Below are 16,698 nucleotides of genomic sequence, written 5' to 3' on the forward strand. Positions count from 1 at the left end.
TTCAGATAACAATTTGAGTCGCATGGCATGTAGGTACCTCGTGGTCAGAATTAGTGACCTAACTCCAGTGGTGTGGACGGATTCTTCAGTCTATTCATTTGTTCCAAGGTAATAAAAACTGTAATACAGTAGTTTCGGCCTGATCATAATAAGCTCTGATTACCAAGCCGATGTATTTCCTCGTCCATTCATTTAAAATAAGGTAATTGGGGGGCGCCTGGGTGGCGCAGTCGGTTAAGCATCCGACTTCAGCCAGGTCACGATCTCGCGGTCCGTGAGTTCGAGCCCCGCGTCAGGCTCTGGGCTGATGGCTCAGAGCCTGGAGCCTGTTTCCGGTTCTGTGTCTCCCTTTCTCTGCCCCTCCCCCATTCATGCTCTGTCTCTCTCTGTCCCCCCCAAAAATAAATAAAAACGTTGAAAAAAAAGTGTTTAAAATAAGGTAATTAGGGGGGGATTTAGCCATTTGCCACATACTTTGATACCGATTTGATTAACTTTGGTATGTTAAATAAAAATGCCTCGGCTTTGGTGCCCTTTTGCAGCAAAGAGAGGAATGAATTCTTATTTTTAGAGTCTACCGACTGCTTATGGAAAACAGGCACTTTGTGCCATTATAATTTCATATCTATATATAGCCTCAATTTAATATAAAGGAAAAACCAAATGGTGGACGCACAACACAAATTCAACTCTGGTCCATTTCTAGAGAGACCTTTTGACAAGTCAGTCCCCACTCAGAACAGTCAGATTACATGTAGGAGTATTTTCCGTTTTTATAAGTGTTTGCTATTCTTTTTTTCTATGGAGATATGCATCTTAGAGTCATTTACATTTATTGAGGTGGCCATGTAGCATTTTGATTTACTGTCAGTAGTGAAATTAGTTTTCTGACAAAAAGAACAAGAATCCCTATATCCGGATTCCCTACAGCACGAAGAGAAGCTTGCTGATATGCCTGCGTCATTACCAAGTCTTTTGCAAAACTGTTAATGAGCATTTATAAAGTCAAATGGTCAGGACAGTTTCCCATCTCTTGATCACATCCTCCCCCACACAGAGTTCCTAAGCCTCTCTGATATTCTCATCTTCCAGACAGTTCCACTCTGTGGCTTTTCATGTGGCTGTGGTTGGAAAGTGTTGGGGCGCAGTTTCCATAGCCCTTTAGCACGGAAGCTAGACAGCCTAGCTTTGGTGTTACTAGTTTATTTTTAATCCTAGAAATTATGTTTGTGTACATAACGGGCAAATTTGGATAAATTAGTCCATGTAGATGGGGCTATACACATAAGCGGCTGTGCCCTGGGTTTCTTTGGTGGAAGACGGTATGTGAATGTCATCACAGGAGGCAAACAGCTGGGAAGGCAGGGTCCCCTGGTCTCTTCCATCCAGAAGGACTGGCCTGCATCCTCCAAGGTCTTCTCATCCGAGACTACTCAGTGAAGGAAATGCACAAAAGTAACTAAATCTAGAAGCAGCAGTGTGGTGCTTTCTTTATAAGAGTCTGAAGGGCAGGATCGTAAGAGAGGTACGCAGACCCTGGCCTGAGTAGCGACACCCAGCTGCCCTGGGAGACACAGAGCCTAGCAGAGAAGCAGGACCACCTCTCTGCGCTCTGGCCAAGACAGAAGACTGTCTGTCAGCCGAGCTGAAAGGAAGAGAGGAACATGACACATTATTTCTTCCGCCTCCTCTTTGCTGTGTGAGCGTACCTGGCTGAATGGCTTAGGAACTTCACCCCATCCTGAAGCATTAAATCAGAGAGAAGAAAAGTTCAGACTGAGCTTGAAATGCTAAGGTGTTATTTAACAAACTTATTTAATTAATTTCTGATTACTGAGCCTCGCTTTCAAAGTAAAAGCTTATACTTAGCCCTTATCAGTCCTTATTAGACATAGTAAATAGCATCAAATTTTGGACACCCTGTAAAGTACTTTGTGGCCTTCCATGTTGCTTGTTCAGTAAAACCTTAGATGGCAAGCAACTTGTGCTGCGAGTGTTCCACAAGACGAGCAAATATTTCTGACCAAGATTAACTTGATAAACGAGCGATGTCTTGCAATGCAAGTAGTACGTGAGGCCGAATGTCACATGATCACAACTGAGCCAATGGTTCTTGATAGCTGCTTTGATATATGAGTGCTTTGGATTACAAGCATGTTTCCGGAAAGAACTATGCTTGCAGAGTATTTCAAAATACAGTTTTGGACATCCAGCTCTTTGTTCTCCTCCACAAACTAGTGAGCAGGACTAGGGTTTGTGTACCTTGTGTAGCTTCTTCTTGGCTCATCTGTTCATAGGAAGCATCTCCTTATGTGTCTTGATTATTAAGAGTATTTGAAACATGTGCATCTTCCCACACAGAGCCCAAACTAACTCTGCATAACGCATCTTGTAGGACACATAGGGCATGCGTCAATATCCCCTATCTGATTTGCCGTAGGCAGCAGAGTGAGCTCGAGGTTGAAATTAGCTCAGGCTAGTTTAGAACCACTCACTTAGCATGTGTTCTGTAAGTAAAACACAGAAATTACAAGCCTAATGGTGAATAAGGAGTGGAAAATGTTAAAAGGGCAATTCCTGGTGCACTGCCACCGAGGCTGGGCTGGGGATTAGGATTACACACCTATTCTAACTTGGCCAGTTAGACCTTCTAGGGTGACCTTCTAGACCCATGCAGCAGGATCCTCAGAGACTCAGTCACCTGACTCCATCCACATGGTACAATCTTCGCATTGTCGGTGCTGGGATCATGTCTCCTGACGCCTACATCCTTGCAATCCTTTGATTATCTAAGGAGTCTCTGTTACCACTTTAAGATGCTTTCATCTTTGTCTGCAAATGAATTCATATGAGAAAGGGGAGGGATTAGAGGAGTGTGCATAGAACCTTTCTATCCCTTATCTGCTTCCCGTCATGGCCACCAGCAAAAGTAACCTCCCTAACTGATAATCTTATTTCAGGGACGGGGACCTATTACGGATCTAGCTTAGGTGTTCAAAATAAATACGTGTTGATTAGATGAATGAATAAAAGAATGAATGAGGACAGGGAGAGCCATGAGATGGACATGAGAATTAAAAATAACCATAGGTCATCAGTAACAGTTGACTCTGGACAGAAAAACCGGTCAATCAGGGGGACACTCGGGGAAAAGGGTAGACCATGTCCGCCATTTTCATCGTTGTATTACAGTGTCCTTCCCTAAAATTGCTCCTCAACAGATATGTGTTGAATTCATTCTTTCGGCAAGTATTTGGGTGCCTCTGACGTGTGAGGCACTATTCTTAGCTCATGGCATTTCCTTGTCCTCAGGTACCTTCTGCGTTCTGGCAGCAGAGACAGATAATCCACAAGGAGAACAGGCTCACACAAAAATGTAATGTCAGGTAGTGTAAGGAACACAAAACCTAAATAAATATGTTCAGTTAGGGGGATAGAGAGCGAAGGAAGGGGTTGGGCAGAGGGAGTGAGAGTGGTCCGAGTTCTCTGAGGAGGTGACATTTCACCTAGGTCTGGAAACAAGGGAGGGAAGAAACCACACAAAGATATGGAGTCAACCCTTCCAGGCAAAGGGTGCTGTAGGGGCCAAGGCGAGAGCTGGCTTGGGGAGCTGGAGGGACAACAAAGAAGCCGTGCTGGTGGAGCCCGGTGACCCCGGGGGGAAGTAGGGTGAGGGCAGATGGGAGAGGAGTCCTAGGTCATGCCGGGTAGGGCTCTGTTGGCCATGGTGAGGGGCCTGGGGGTCTTGGTGTAAGTAGGAGAGAAAGGTATTAAAAAGTTTTAAACATGGGAGTGACATAACAAGACACAGTTTTGAAGGATAACTGGCTGCTGTGTGGAAAGTGAGCCTGGGGCAGGGCAAATTTGCATGTAGGGCCACAGGGGACCAGTGAGGAAGGATTAGTGTATAATCCAGGTGAGAAGGGAAGGACCAGAATGATAACGGTAGCCCTGAAGGTAATTTTTTAAAAAATGGGGACTTTGGAAAACCAGCCTGAACTATTTAAAGGGTCCTGGAAAAATAGCACCAATCTGAAGCCCCACAAAGGGAGCCTCCTCCAGAGAGCTTCTTATCTAGGATCCTTTGAATCTCTGTGAATCTCTCTCCTTCACCACTTTTTACCCCTGTGATGGGCAGAATAATGCCCCCCCCCCAAAACACACACATACAAAGATGTCCATGTCCCAATTCCTGGCACCTATGAATGTGTTAGCAGACTTGGCAAAGGGGACTTGGCAGATGTGATTACGTTAAGGAACTTGAGATGGGAAAATGATCCTGGATTTCTCAGTGGGTCCAGTCTAATTGCATGTGTCCTTAGAAATGGAGAACCGTTTTTGTCTGGAGTCAGTGGCGACTATGGAAGAAAGGTCAGAGAGACACAGTGTTTCTGGCTTTAAGGAAGGGGCCACGAGCCAAGGAATATGTGTGGCTTCTAGAAGGTAGAAGAGGCAATGGAACTGATTCTCCCCTACACCCTCCAGAAAGGAGCACAGCCTTGCTGACACTCTGATTTCAAGCTGATGATATCTGTTAGGACTTCCAACCTACACAACCATAAGATAATAGATTTGTGTTGTTTTAAGCCCCTAAATTTCGGGAATTTGTTACATCAGGAATAGAAAATGAAGACACCCTCCTATGCCATCCCCTTGGTCAGAGCTCCTGGCACCACCTTGGATCTGAAGCTGGAGTTGGAAGGTTCCTGATCCTAGGATGGAGAAAGTGAAAAGATTCTTGCATAACTTGGGCTCTTGAATTTCCCCATAGACACAGTAGTGGTAATTATGGGGCTCTGCTCTCTTCCCAATACCTCAAGGATGGCATGGCTTCCACGAGTGCTGGCTTGAAAGCCTACTGATCATTTATCATGTGGGTTTTTGTTCAATTGCTCACTGTAGCCTAGGGGCTTTAGTCTTGGGACTCTTAGGGAACTTCAGGCTCTCAGACACACCAAAAGGCAAATGGTGTAAGATTTGCCATTCATCCCCCATGCCACAGGCCTTGGGAGACTTCAGTGTTCCACCTTCTCCTGCCTCTGCTTATTTGGTGCTTTCCAAAGAGTGACAGTCAAAATGACCCATAAGAAGTACCTGAAAGGCATGGGGCACCTGGGTGGCTCAGTCGGTTAAGCATCTGATTCTTGATTTTGGCTCAGGTCATTATTTCATGGTTAGTGAGTTCAAGCCCCGCATCGGGCTCTGTGCTGACAGTGCGGAGCCTGCTTAGGATTTTCTCTCTCTCTCCCTCTCTCTCTGCCCCTCCCCCACTCTCTCTCCCTTTCTCTCTCAAAATAAATAAACTTAAAGAAGTAACCTAAGGGCAACGTGTTGACGGGGAGTAACGACCTGTAAATTCTGCTGAACCCAGTACTCAGCAGTCCTCACACTCCATTGTAATCAGTAGCTTCCTTCTCCAAGACCTGACTGAGGTTCATACCAGACTGAGCTTGGTAAGTCCTCTTCTTGTCTTCAGATTCCTCACCCAGTTCTATAACTTCTCTCTTTTAATAGAAATATCCAATAATAGAGTTGAGTCCTTAAAACCTTGTGAATGCTTACTACTCTTTTCCACCAGGTTCTCTGACTCTCTCAGGGTTTATAGTTTTCATAGGCACTTGAGTGACTGTAAACCTGATGGCCACCATAGTTCATATCTGGAGTTCTTATGCTGTCCCAATTATGTTTCTTAATTTCATGCTGTTCTCTAAGCTGCAAGTGAGGTTCTTTGGAGTAGAAACGTGTTATTTGGGGGAGGTTGATAGCTTTTAACAAGTTTATTCCACACTTTATCTTTTGGGGATGATTTGCTTTATGCATTGTCTTGCTATTCAAACTTCATCTCTTTAACTTTTGGAATTTCTCTGACCCCTCTTAGCTGTGGGGCTGTCACTCACTGAGGGAGCCAGGAGAGCAGGGACCCTTTCAGGACTTTGGAGTTTGCTGATACAATGCAATTGTTTCCAGAAAGTAGCTTACCAACTGTGACCTATTTTCTGCCCTTATACATGTGCATAGGAATCCAGATGGTTTGATTAAATATAGCCTCTCCTGGTTCTAAAGGGAACACTTTTCAGCGTGGAATATAGAGAATGAGCCACATGATTCCCATTAACATTAATGGGGAGTACTAAGGCATTCTTCATATTCTGAGCTGCAAATGCAGCCCTGATGCTTGCTAAAGGGACATTTCTTCCGTTTATAGAACATCTGGCTCCTGGTGGTGTGCAAGTCCATTAAAAATTTCTTGCCCCAAGAATATGCATTTCGAGGCAGCTGGACATAGGCCAGCACTTCTCAAACTTTAGTTGCCATTAGAACCATTTAGTGAGTTGCTAGAAAAGGAGGTTCTGGGGCCCCGTTTTGAGGAATTCCACTTTAGTGAATCAGGCAGGGCCCAGGATCCTTCATCTTCAGCACCCTTAGATTACGCACTATGGGTTAGAGTCTGGGAAAAGTCACTTCATGTCTCCTCACTTTTGATCGCTCATTTGCTTACAAGACCACTAATGTCAGCATGGTAAGTTTGTTTTCAGGATTGAATGTGATCAAATGTGTAAAACACCCAGCACAATTCAATGACTGTGTTTTCCTTCTCCCTCCCATCCCGCTGACCAAGAGACACGTGCTCAACAGTAAAGGCAAGCTGTCATTAACCATCTTCTTCATGCCATCCTGCTGACTGGACACAATATACTCAGGAAAATATGTGGGAAGGGCCCCGATTGTCACAGAGGAGGGCATCACTCTACAAATGGCTCCCTATATGCCGGACACACACCTGAAAGTCACTGAAGCTGTTCTTCTATAATACAAGACAAAAAAACATCTAGTTTGTAGAGTTGTTATGAGAATTCAAAACATGGTTAGTGATATGCCTAGCATTCCCCACCATGTAATAGGTGCTTAGTAAATGGCAGCTTTTATCATTTTTTTTTCATCCATTCATTCATTTCACAAATAGTTGCTGAAAACCTTCTGTACAGCAGGTACTCCCGTGGCTGCTGGGATAGACAGTCAATGTAAATTTCACAGAGATTACAACTGAATGGGGGGAAGTAGGCAAGTACTGGGGGTTGAGTACTTAGTGTCTTTCTCTGGACTGGTAATTGTGGAAGCAAGTCCAGGACGTGAGGAGAAGAAAAACAGCATGCAGAAAAGTGACATGACAGGAAGATGTTAATGAAAAAATTGGTCGTTGTATGTGTTATGAGCTCGCTTACTAAGCAAATATTCTTAACTTCCTAGGATATCAGTCCATGTATTCTCCCAGTCTACATCCCTTTACTTCTGTTACTTTCAAATTAGGGTTACAGCTGAAGTTATCTGGAGACATAAGATATATCTAGGGGACCCCTTGGTCCTACAGGGGAAGGATCTAGGGTCTTGTTAATATGTCAGCAAAGCCTTTGCTCTTTTGTTTTCCTGTTTTATATTCCAGTTAATGAAAGTGCTTCAGCATTAGTGGTGGTAGAGTGGTGATAGAAGAGCCCTCTTTTCCTTTCTTTTTTTTTTTTAACTCTGTTTTCAACAACTTTGCCCACCTTTTGCCCAACAACAGGTTTGCCCACCTGCAAACCTGATGAACTGGGATTCCCAAAGTTTGCTGATGCACAAAACAAACTACAAGCCAGAAAAACCCTCAGCCTTGGCCCTTTGGTTTCACAGCTTTTACTTCTAGAAGGCTTAACAAATAACCTAAATTGACGAGATATTTCATCCTTCATCATACCAGTTCAAGCCATTTGCCGATGAGCTAGCCATGTCTTTTAAACAATCCAACTTAGAGTAGATGCAGAGTACTAATTTGATCCATAATCTACTTGTGGGATACAGCATGCATCATGATTCAGGAAATAGTGATCCACAGGCATCAGCTTGCAGTGTAACCAGTATCATTAGCCTGATGAGGTGAAAGTGTGCGATGATCCAAGGAGAAGGATGTGGTATGAAATGTACAGGAATCTGTGAATAGTCTCTGGTATGGAACTGGTAAGTGGCCAAGCTGACTTCTCCTAACTGTTCCCTTGGGAAATTTTGTCCTAGAAGATGGGAGAAGGGAAAATGGCAGGCACCATTCTCCAGGCCTTCTAATTTTCTTGTGTCTGGGAGCGATGGGCAGACTTCTTTCTAATGGTTTCAGGGTAGTTTCTATTTTTCCCTCCTTGCTGTATAAGGTCCTTACCCCGAACCTAAAAATCTCATGTGGAAAGGAAATACAAAGTAACTCCTCATTATCAACTTATTGTGGACCCTTGGTTAGGAGTTTCAAGTTAGGATATGGCTGATGAGAAAAATCTGAACCTTACTTTGAGGGGGTTGGTTCTCAGCTAGTGACAGACATATTGGGTTCAGACTGGCAAGCTAAAGAGTAGGAAGCCTGGGAATATAGTTCTGCAGTTTTGAAAAAAAAAAAAAGACATACCTACATATGGTGGCCCAGAAGAGACATCCTTATAGCATTTTGTAAATGCCACATTTATTTCAAATTAAGTTGAAATATGCTATGTACTCTAAATTCTAGAAACTTTTTGAACTCAGTCTTCTAGGGAAATAAGAACCATAGGAATTCGAGGGTCTTTATCCTCTCCTTGTTGAAGTTAGTGTTAAGTTTGAATTGATGTAACAATGGCTCCCCTTGGGAAATTAATTTGGCCTGTTTACCTTAAATGGACTGAACTGAACAGATTGGAAGAATTGGCCTTGGAAAGTTTTTACAGTGGTTGTTTTAGCGTATGTTGAGATCTTTGGCTTTTAGTAGATTTTTGTTTTTCTTTTTGCCTAGGAATTCCCCCAGTAAATAATTCCATGCTATAGAAATGTCATGCTCTCGAATCTTGGTGCCAGTAATGTAGGAGGGGAGGCACGCTGTAAATAAAAATTAATCATTTTGCAACAACTAAGCAGCAGCCTGAGTGCCACATGGGGAATGAATTACTGCCTTTGGTCCCGAAGAACATCACATAAATCATTTAAAAATTGATTTAGTTGCTACAGAGTTGCAGGCTTTTGATAAGGACCTCCCTTCATCCTGTGTAATCTTCAGGTCATGAACCTGCGGGCAACAGAGAGCTCTGCAAAACGAATGAATCTTTTCAACCAGCTTTATTACCTTCCCACCTCTCTCCAACTTTTTCGTTACCTTCCATCGACCTTGGATCTGAGAATTTTCTCCCTGCATCTGTGGCAAAAAAATTAATTTTGTTCCAAGTCAAGGGTAAGAGAAACAGGAAAGTCAAATTTCTCTTGACGAAGTCACATCCACTGGGCTTTTTATTACTAATAAGTGATAAGGATGTCTGTAAGGTGGTACAAGAAGCATTGGCCTTAGTTTCGTAAGACCCGAGTTTGAATCCTGGATCCAAATAGTTTTAATCTTGGGCAAAGTAGGATAAGCCAGGTTTTGCTGCAATAACAGACAACTCCGAAAATCTCAGTGGCAAAAACAACGGGCATTTATTTCTTGCTCACGCCGCATTCCATCAGTATTAGCTGGGGGCTCTGCTCTGCACTGTCCTCACTTCAGGACACAAGATGCTGGACGGTCCACCTCCTGAAACATCACTCTACGTGGTGGTGCAGGGAAGGGAAGATGGCTTTTAGGGGCTTCCACCCAAAACCAACACCTGCTTCTCTCTTCATGTTTCATTAGCCTAAGCAAGTCACATGGCCATATCTAATTTCAATGGGAAAGTGAAGTGCAAGCCTCCCCTGTGCCCAGAGCAGTGAAAGTATTGATGTTCTATCCCTTTAAGCATCAGTTGTCTTATCTGCCAGTCATATATCCTGCGCTCCTCTCCTCTGAGTGTTGCAATTAATGAAATGTAGTGATTAATGAATATTGTGATTCGTTGAAATATTCAATCTCTGTTGAATAATAACGTATTCAGCTGCTCTTATGTGTCACTTACCATGCTAACAATGCACGATATCATTTTATATTGTATTTACGACAACCCTGTATATAATGCTATCTCCTCTCTACATATGAAACTGATGCTTAGAAATGTAAAATAAATTTCTCATGAATCAATCGGCAAGTGGTCTGGAGCCACGACTTCAATTATCTGTGCCAACTGACTCCCCACCCTGTTCCATAGGTTGTTCAAACTTTAGATCACTCACTGAAGGCAGGTTTACATTATAGAACCATTTTAGAGCTGTCGTGGCCATATCATGAGATCAATCATGAGATCAATTCAATATTTCAATATCTTACCTTCTTGAAAATTACCAGGGGACCATTTGCTAAGAATAGTGTTACCGCACTGACCCCTGGGTACCTCTCTTCCCACTTCATTCTGTGCTTCCCAGGTAGACCTCTTCCTACCCAACTTAGCTGGTGAGAGAGGTGTCAGGAGAGCTAAATATAATCAAAATTGAAGCAAGTCCCTGATGATATCCACATCATTTGTTTAGAGCAGTTTGGCTTAGAACAGCTGTTTTGAACTCCATGCCCACCAGTTCCAATCATATAGGCATTATTTGACTGAAAGCTCCATGAACAACCATGTGCCATGTTCATCAGGAATCAAGAACAGTTCCTGGCACAATATAGGGGCTCAGAAAATATTTCTTGACTTGTACAAATGACCGCTATTATATCTTATCATTAAAAAAGACAGCATTGGAGTTTCTGTTTTATGGCTTAAAAATGGGTTACAGACCAGTACACCAAAATGTACCAGGAAATATTAGAATTCCCTGTGAATCAGAGACCACGCTTTCCAGCTGATTTTCATTCCACTACTGGCTTTGGTCATCATCAAACTTCAAGAAAATCCATACCAACGTCACACTTGGAGAAGGAGAACCAATGGTTTAAAAGAGACTAAGTGTTTATTTATCCTTTGTTGCACTGTGCCAAGAACTGTGATCGGTATTGGCAATGTAGTAATGAACAGAGCAGGAACACGTTCCCTGTCTCCATGGAGCTTACAACTCAATTGTGGGGCAAGCACCAAATAGACACTACCCAAAGGAAGACAAATTGTAAACTTTGGTAAGATTAGGAAAGGAATGACCTTCTCTTCTCTACCCCCAAAGCTTCCCTTATATCTGCCCCGTCATCATCTGTTTGTCTTAGGAAGACGTGAGAAGAAAATCTTTGTACTTCCTTTTGGACTTCTTGAAAAACCCAGTGCAAAGACTGAATTGCACCACTACACAGTGCCCACGGCCACATTTTCCTCTTCAAGGAATTCATTCACCCTTCACACCTGCACCCAAACGAGGGCATAGTATCTTGACATCGCGAGTACATGGATTTTTCCACCACTGAAAGGCTGATGTAAAAGCTGCCTCATTTTCAAGGCCTGCCAGATCTCCCTTCTGAAACAAGCATTGCCTAAATCTCGAAGAGCAGGAAACCAAGTCACCCTAGTGACACCTTGGGACTGAAGTCACCCAAAACACCCTAAAATTTTCATCACGTTTTGTTTGAGCATTTCAACCCCATGGGAAATCCAGCAGGATACCAATAGAGCAGTTTCTAATGCATTCTCCTAGATTGGTGCCTCTGCTTAGTATGAAGGAGAAACCTTTTCAGCCAAGGGGAAAATAAACAATAAATAGAATCTGAAAGCAGCTGAGAAATGATTGCCTCTGCAAGAAATGATTGCACACAAGCTGTTAGTATGTGTGCACAGAATACCAATGGCTCGGGCTTCCCCTGTTCTTACCGAAGAGAGGCTCCGCGAAGACTTGTGGGTAATTGATCTCAACACATCCAGTGAGCACACCCCAGACTGGCCTTCCAGGTAGCATGATAGAACCACCCTTTCTACTGCAGAAGATCTTCACAGCCCAGATTTCCCAAAGCACAGCAAGGGCCATTTTGAATCTGGATCTGTTGCAGTCTTCACGTGTGCAGCATATTTAGACTGTAAAGAAAAATATATGGGAGTCCTTCCATTTCTATTGCTTCCTGTTTCTTCACCAAACTATATTTCCATCTGTGACTCCGTTGGGTAATTCCACCCCTTTCAATGTCTAGATGGAAACAAGATGAAAAGTTCATGAAAAAACTTTGAACTCTGAAATGTTTGCCCTATATCCTAGGTCTGATTATGAGGGAGAAAAAATTGTATACCTCACTTTGTTGCCTGAAAGGGTCCAGATATATAAAATGAGCCACTTTGTTTCAAAGACTGTGGTTACCTGTAGAAGATCTAAAACAAACAAACAAACAAATAAAACTTCATACACACATTCAACTTCTCGTGTCAGAAAGGAAAGATAATATATTTCAGCCATGTCACATGTTAGACTACGTCACAATTGGGTTTAAAGGAACTCAAAGTTATTATTTCAGCCTCTTCTTTACTGGAAGGGTGAATTCATATTACCTTTCCTCCAGTGACTGTGGGTATAACTCATATAAATTTAAATGTTCTTGAACGAGAGGGAAGACTTCTAAAAGCTCGTTTATTTTGGTCTTTACTGCTAATGCTTTTGTGTCTCATCAGCCTAGATCAATCAGGGTAGGTTGGAAGTCCACAGGACCAAAGGGTGTTAAAATCAATTTGGTAAAGTTGGTCAAAACTGTTCTTTATCTTCAAAGTGGATACCACAGACTTGCCTTCCACAGACTGTAGACCTTTGAGTTTTCCTTCTGTAGCTGAAGTGACTTTTCAGTGAGTTCTGCACATCCCTTACCTAGCCCTTCCTTATGGGTTTTCCCTTGAGAAACAGCTTCCAGAATTAGATGAACAGGTTGTGGGGGATAACTTACATTTGTCTATGAAGAGGAATGGGAAAGAGGAAAGAGAAAAAGGAGAGAGAGGAAGAAAAAAAAGAGAGAATAAAACCTTAGTTTTACTTTGCTGGGCTAAGGAAGTGAGTCACCATTGATGTGTAAACGTTAGGTTGCAACACATCAAAGTGTTCTGATAGAAGCTGTCAACACCCTAGTTTACATTTTTCCACGGAATTCACTATCACCTTTCTCGGATATGAGACATAGGGCATGTGGATTTTGGTAGGAAAGATGGTTGGAAAAGGTCCTAAGTGCCATCCACCAGGGCTTACTCTAGAGAGAGGGTCCCTGGGTAGCCAGCAGTCAGCATGGAGTTATTGACGCCTTGTGAAAAGATTAAGAGAAGAAGATACATGGTCGGGGGGAAATTAGAGCTCATTGAGTCTGTGTGCTAACCTGCATGATTTGCCATATTTCAAGTAAAATGACTCTTGGCTCTTTCTAAAAATCAAAACCCAAATAAAATGAAGATTTACTCTACTGATGAGACTCAATGACTAACCAAACTGTCACAAAAGAGCATCATCAGAAGATAAAGTTCTCTTGTGTGTGTAAAGATTGAGAAAAAGATGAAGGAAGGAGTGAGGAGAAGCCCTTTCACCAGGATAGAAAGAAATGGCTATTCAAACGAGGCGATATATAGGGAGTAGGGGTTCTTACCCTTGAGTGAATCTTGATGTCGGGACAGGGTAGGAGGGGCTGTTGCAGACAGCAAAGACCCAAACTTTAGGCTTTTCAGGTGTTTGTAATGCAGAAGGCTGCCTCACCCCCACCCTTGGAAGCGTTCCAGTTCAGAACCTCAGCCAGAAGTATCATAGACAGGAATTCTCTCATTAGTTGAAAAGGTATTTTACGTGACCTCCAGGGTCCACTTCAACACTTAGCAACCCAGACATCTAAGTTAGAGACTGCCGGTGGACTCTCTACAAAATCGTAATATTAGCACCTTACGTCTGTCTCATTGGCCCGGCATCCCTGGAAGGAGGTCTCCCTGCAGTACTTCTCAGTGTATCCGAATTTATCTGTAGAACTGTGCCAACCTGTAAAGAAATTGAATTAGAAAAGTATTGTTTCCATTTTTTTTTCTTTCTGGTCCAGTTACAGCCATCGGGGACATTACCTGGAAATTCGATTGAAAAATCAAAGCCCTTAAAGTATACTTCATCCAAGTCCAGAATCCCGAATGGGGTCTTGGGTAGAAAGGGAGGAAGAGGTGATGGTAGGAGATTTGGTGAAAAAGACCGTATTTCAAATTTTGGGACCAGCATGACCCAAAGAATCGAAGAAAGAAATGTAGATGGCAGTTGTTGTATTTCATTTTGACATCTGAAAGGTGAGTGGCTTCAAGTGCATTGAGAGGTGCTTTGCTCCTGCTCTTGGCACACCAGCTCTCCCCGACAGTGGCAGGAACCCACCCCAGCGACCCGCTCAACGAATGAGGGAACAAATTGCTGAGCGTCACATCTGACATTGGAGATGTCAGTCTGCAGGCAGTCCGGAAAGCCGGGGGTTGTAATTTGAACAAAATGTCACTGTTTAGAGATTTTTTTTTTTTAACGTACTTTTTCTGTGATGATAAATCACAGGCCTGTGCAGGGGATAATAACACAAAATGTTTGACAGCTTTTCTTACAATTGTTTGGCATTTTGTTTGCCTAATTATTGTCAGCATCACCCACGCTGGTAAATTGTTGTTGAAGAGGACTCAGTGGTGACTGTCGGAGTGTTCATCTGTCATTCTGCTCCTGTCACTGGGGTTACAGTTTGGACGTCACCGATCTTTGCTATGTGAAAGGCTTAATTAACCTTGGAGTCCTGTGTCTGTGTGGAGATGTGGTTCCACCATCCAACCGGATAGGAAAACAAAGCAGAGAAAGTTGATGGAGAATTTCTGAAAGGTCAGATTTTTTTAAAAAAGGATAATTTACTTCAGTTACCTTCTTTGATATACTGAGGGAAGGGCAGAGAAATCACTTGCCTTATGGGTATGGATTGGGAAATTATCTATTTATGTAATCACCCTGCTTTGCAAGGGAAGGGAATTAATTGCTTTAATTAACTCCAGTAAAAACTAGATGGTCGCAGGGGGAGTGTTGACATGATGTGCTTTGCCATGATCTGATATGCTCTTGCAAATAGTGGCTATCTCTGTAATCATTTTTCTTTCTCTGGAACCTCATTGGATGATTGCTCCTGCTGTAAACTAAGGCTGCCTATGAGAAAAAAAAAAAAAAAAAAAAGAAGGAAGGAAGGAAAGGTCATAGAAAGGGTGGTAAAGAGCTCATTTCCATAAGTGTCATTGATTTTTTTTTTTACAGGCGTTTCATTATCATTTCTCAGGTTTCCTCTGACTCTGGCCCATCTACTTCTCCCCCAGTAGCTGATGACGAGTGAGTGGGACATAGTGAGTCAAATGCCATCATCTGTTTAGGAACTGCATGAAGGGAGCTTGTTTAAAAGATATTCCCCTGTACTGTATCTAAAAAGGTTTTCTGAAATATATGGAAAAGTGTCGATGTGTTAGAAAGCCTCCATACCACACCGGGGTTCATTTCAAATGAGCTAAGATCTGCAAGCAATTTTCACCATGCCTTTAGCTAAAATGCAATTACAAAGATTGTAACTGACTATAAGATCTAGGCTGAGAACTATGAATATATGTATATATATGTTTACACATATACACACATATATATGAAATATATGTACACATATATACATATACACATACATATAGATAATATATTTTTTTCCTGATGGACATTGTCCAATATTGGGGCAGATAGAGCTGCAGAGATTGTGGGGCTGGGCTAGCGATGGGCTTACCTACTGTTCTTTTTTAAAAATTTTTTTAATGTTTATTTATTTTTGAGAGAGAGAGAGAGAGCAAACGGGGAATGGGCAGAGAGAGGAAGACACAGAATCTGAAGCAGGCTCCAGGCTCCAAGCTGTCAGCACAGAGCCCAATGCAGGGCTCAAACTCACAACCCATGAGATCGTGACCTAAGCCGAAGTTGGACGCTTAACCAACTGAGCCACCCAGGCACCCCAGGGCTCACCTGCTGTTTTAAATTGCAGCAGTATTTTCCCTCCACCCCATGTTGTTACCCCCAACTACAGAGGGAGAAACACCAGAGGTGGTGTGATAGGCCGTCCTCTCCCAGGTGGCTTGTTGGAAAAACAGATCCAGCATCCCAAGCCTGTGGATGCAGCAAGTGCCTTTGGCCTCACCCATACAGTAGGCCCGGATATGTTCTGGGGAAAGCCCAGCTCAGGACCGAGGAAAAGCTTTCTGGCTTCTCTACAGATTATTTGCTTTCCCCTGACTGCTTGGCTTAAGCACCAGGAAGTGTTGAGTGATGTCAAAAACAAAAACAAACAAACAAAAGAAACTTACCAAGCTCATGTATAGAACAAAAATGTGCCCAAAAGGGAATGTATAACTTAATTAGAGGAAACATGAATACTAAATATATGCAGTAAAAGACTATATAGATGGTAAAAACAGAATTATTTCCATTAAAGAGCATTTGAAAAGAGAACTTTCACATTCACTTTGACAATTTTGTCATATATAAATATATGCACATGTGTACGGCTGTATCATAACCATTATATATTCTCAAATTCACAAAAGTATACCTGGCCAATGAGCCTTGGTTTTAAAACATATTAGAGTTAAACCTTTAGAATCTCAAGGAGCCACCCCCACAAAAGTAAATTTATATTCCATATCTCTCCAGTCTTCTTCCACAGAATTTGCAAAGTGTCCTTAAGACAGTGTTGACATGACATTCAGTTAGGAGTGGGAGGGACCGGTTTCACTGGATGTTCATTTTAGGAATCATATTAAAATACTGTGTATCTCATGGTTTTATAAATTACTTAACAAGGTCACAAGGTAGCTTTTCACAGAAATATGGTCATGTCACTGCCTCCTG

General features: G+C 42.5%; 1 protein-coding gene across 12 annotated transcripts in view; it reads left to right on the forward strand.

Moving 5' to 3' along the window:
• Positions 1 to 16,698, forward strand: part of SLC8A1 (solute carrier family 8 member A1) — a 385,679-nt gene that overhangs the window by 235,195 nt on the left and 133,786 nt on the right. The window lies entirely within an intron of this gene.

Source organism: Lynx canadensis, chromosome A3, assembly GCF_007474595.2.
Source record: "Lynx canadensis isolate LIC74 chromosome A3, mLynCan4.pri.v2, whole genome shotgun sequence".
Taxonomy (NCBI): domain Eukaryota; kingdom Metazoa; phylum Chordata; class Mammalia; order Carnivora; family Felidae; genus Lynx; species Lynx canadensis.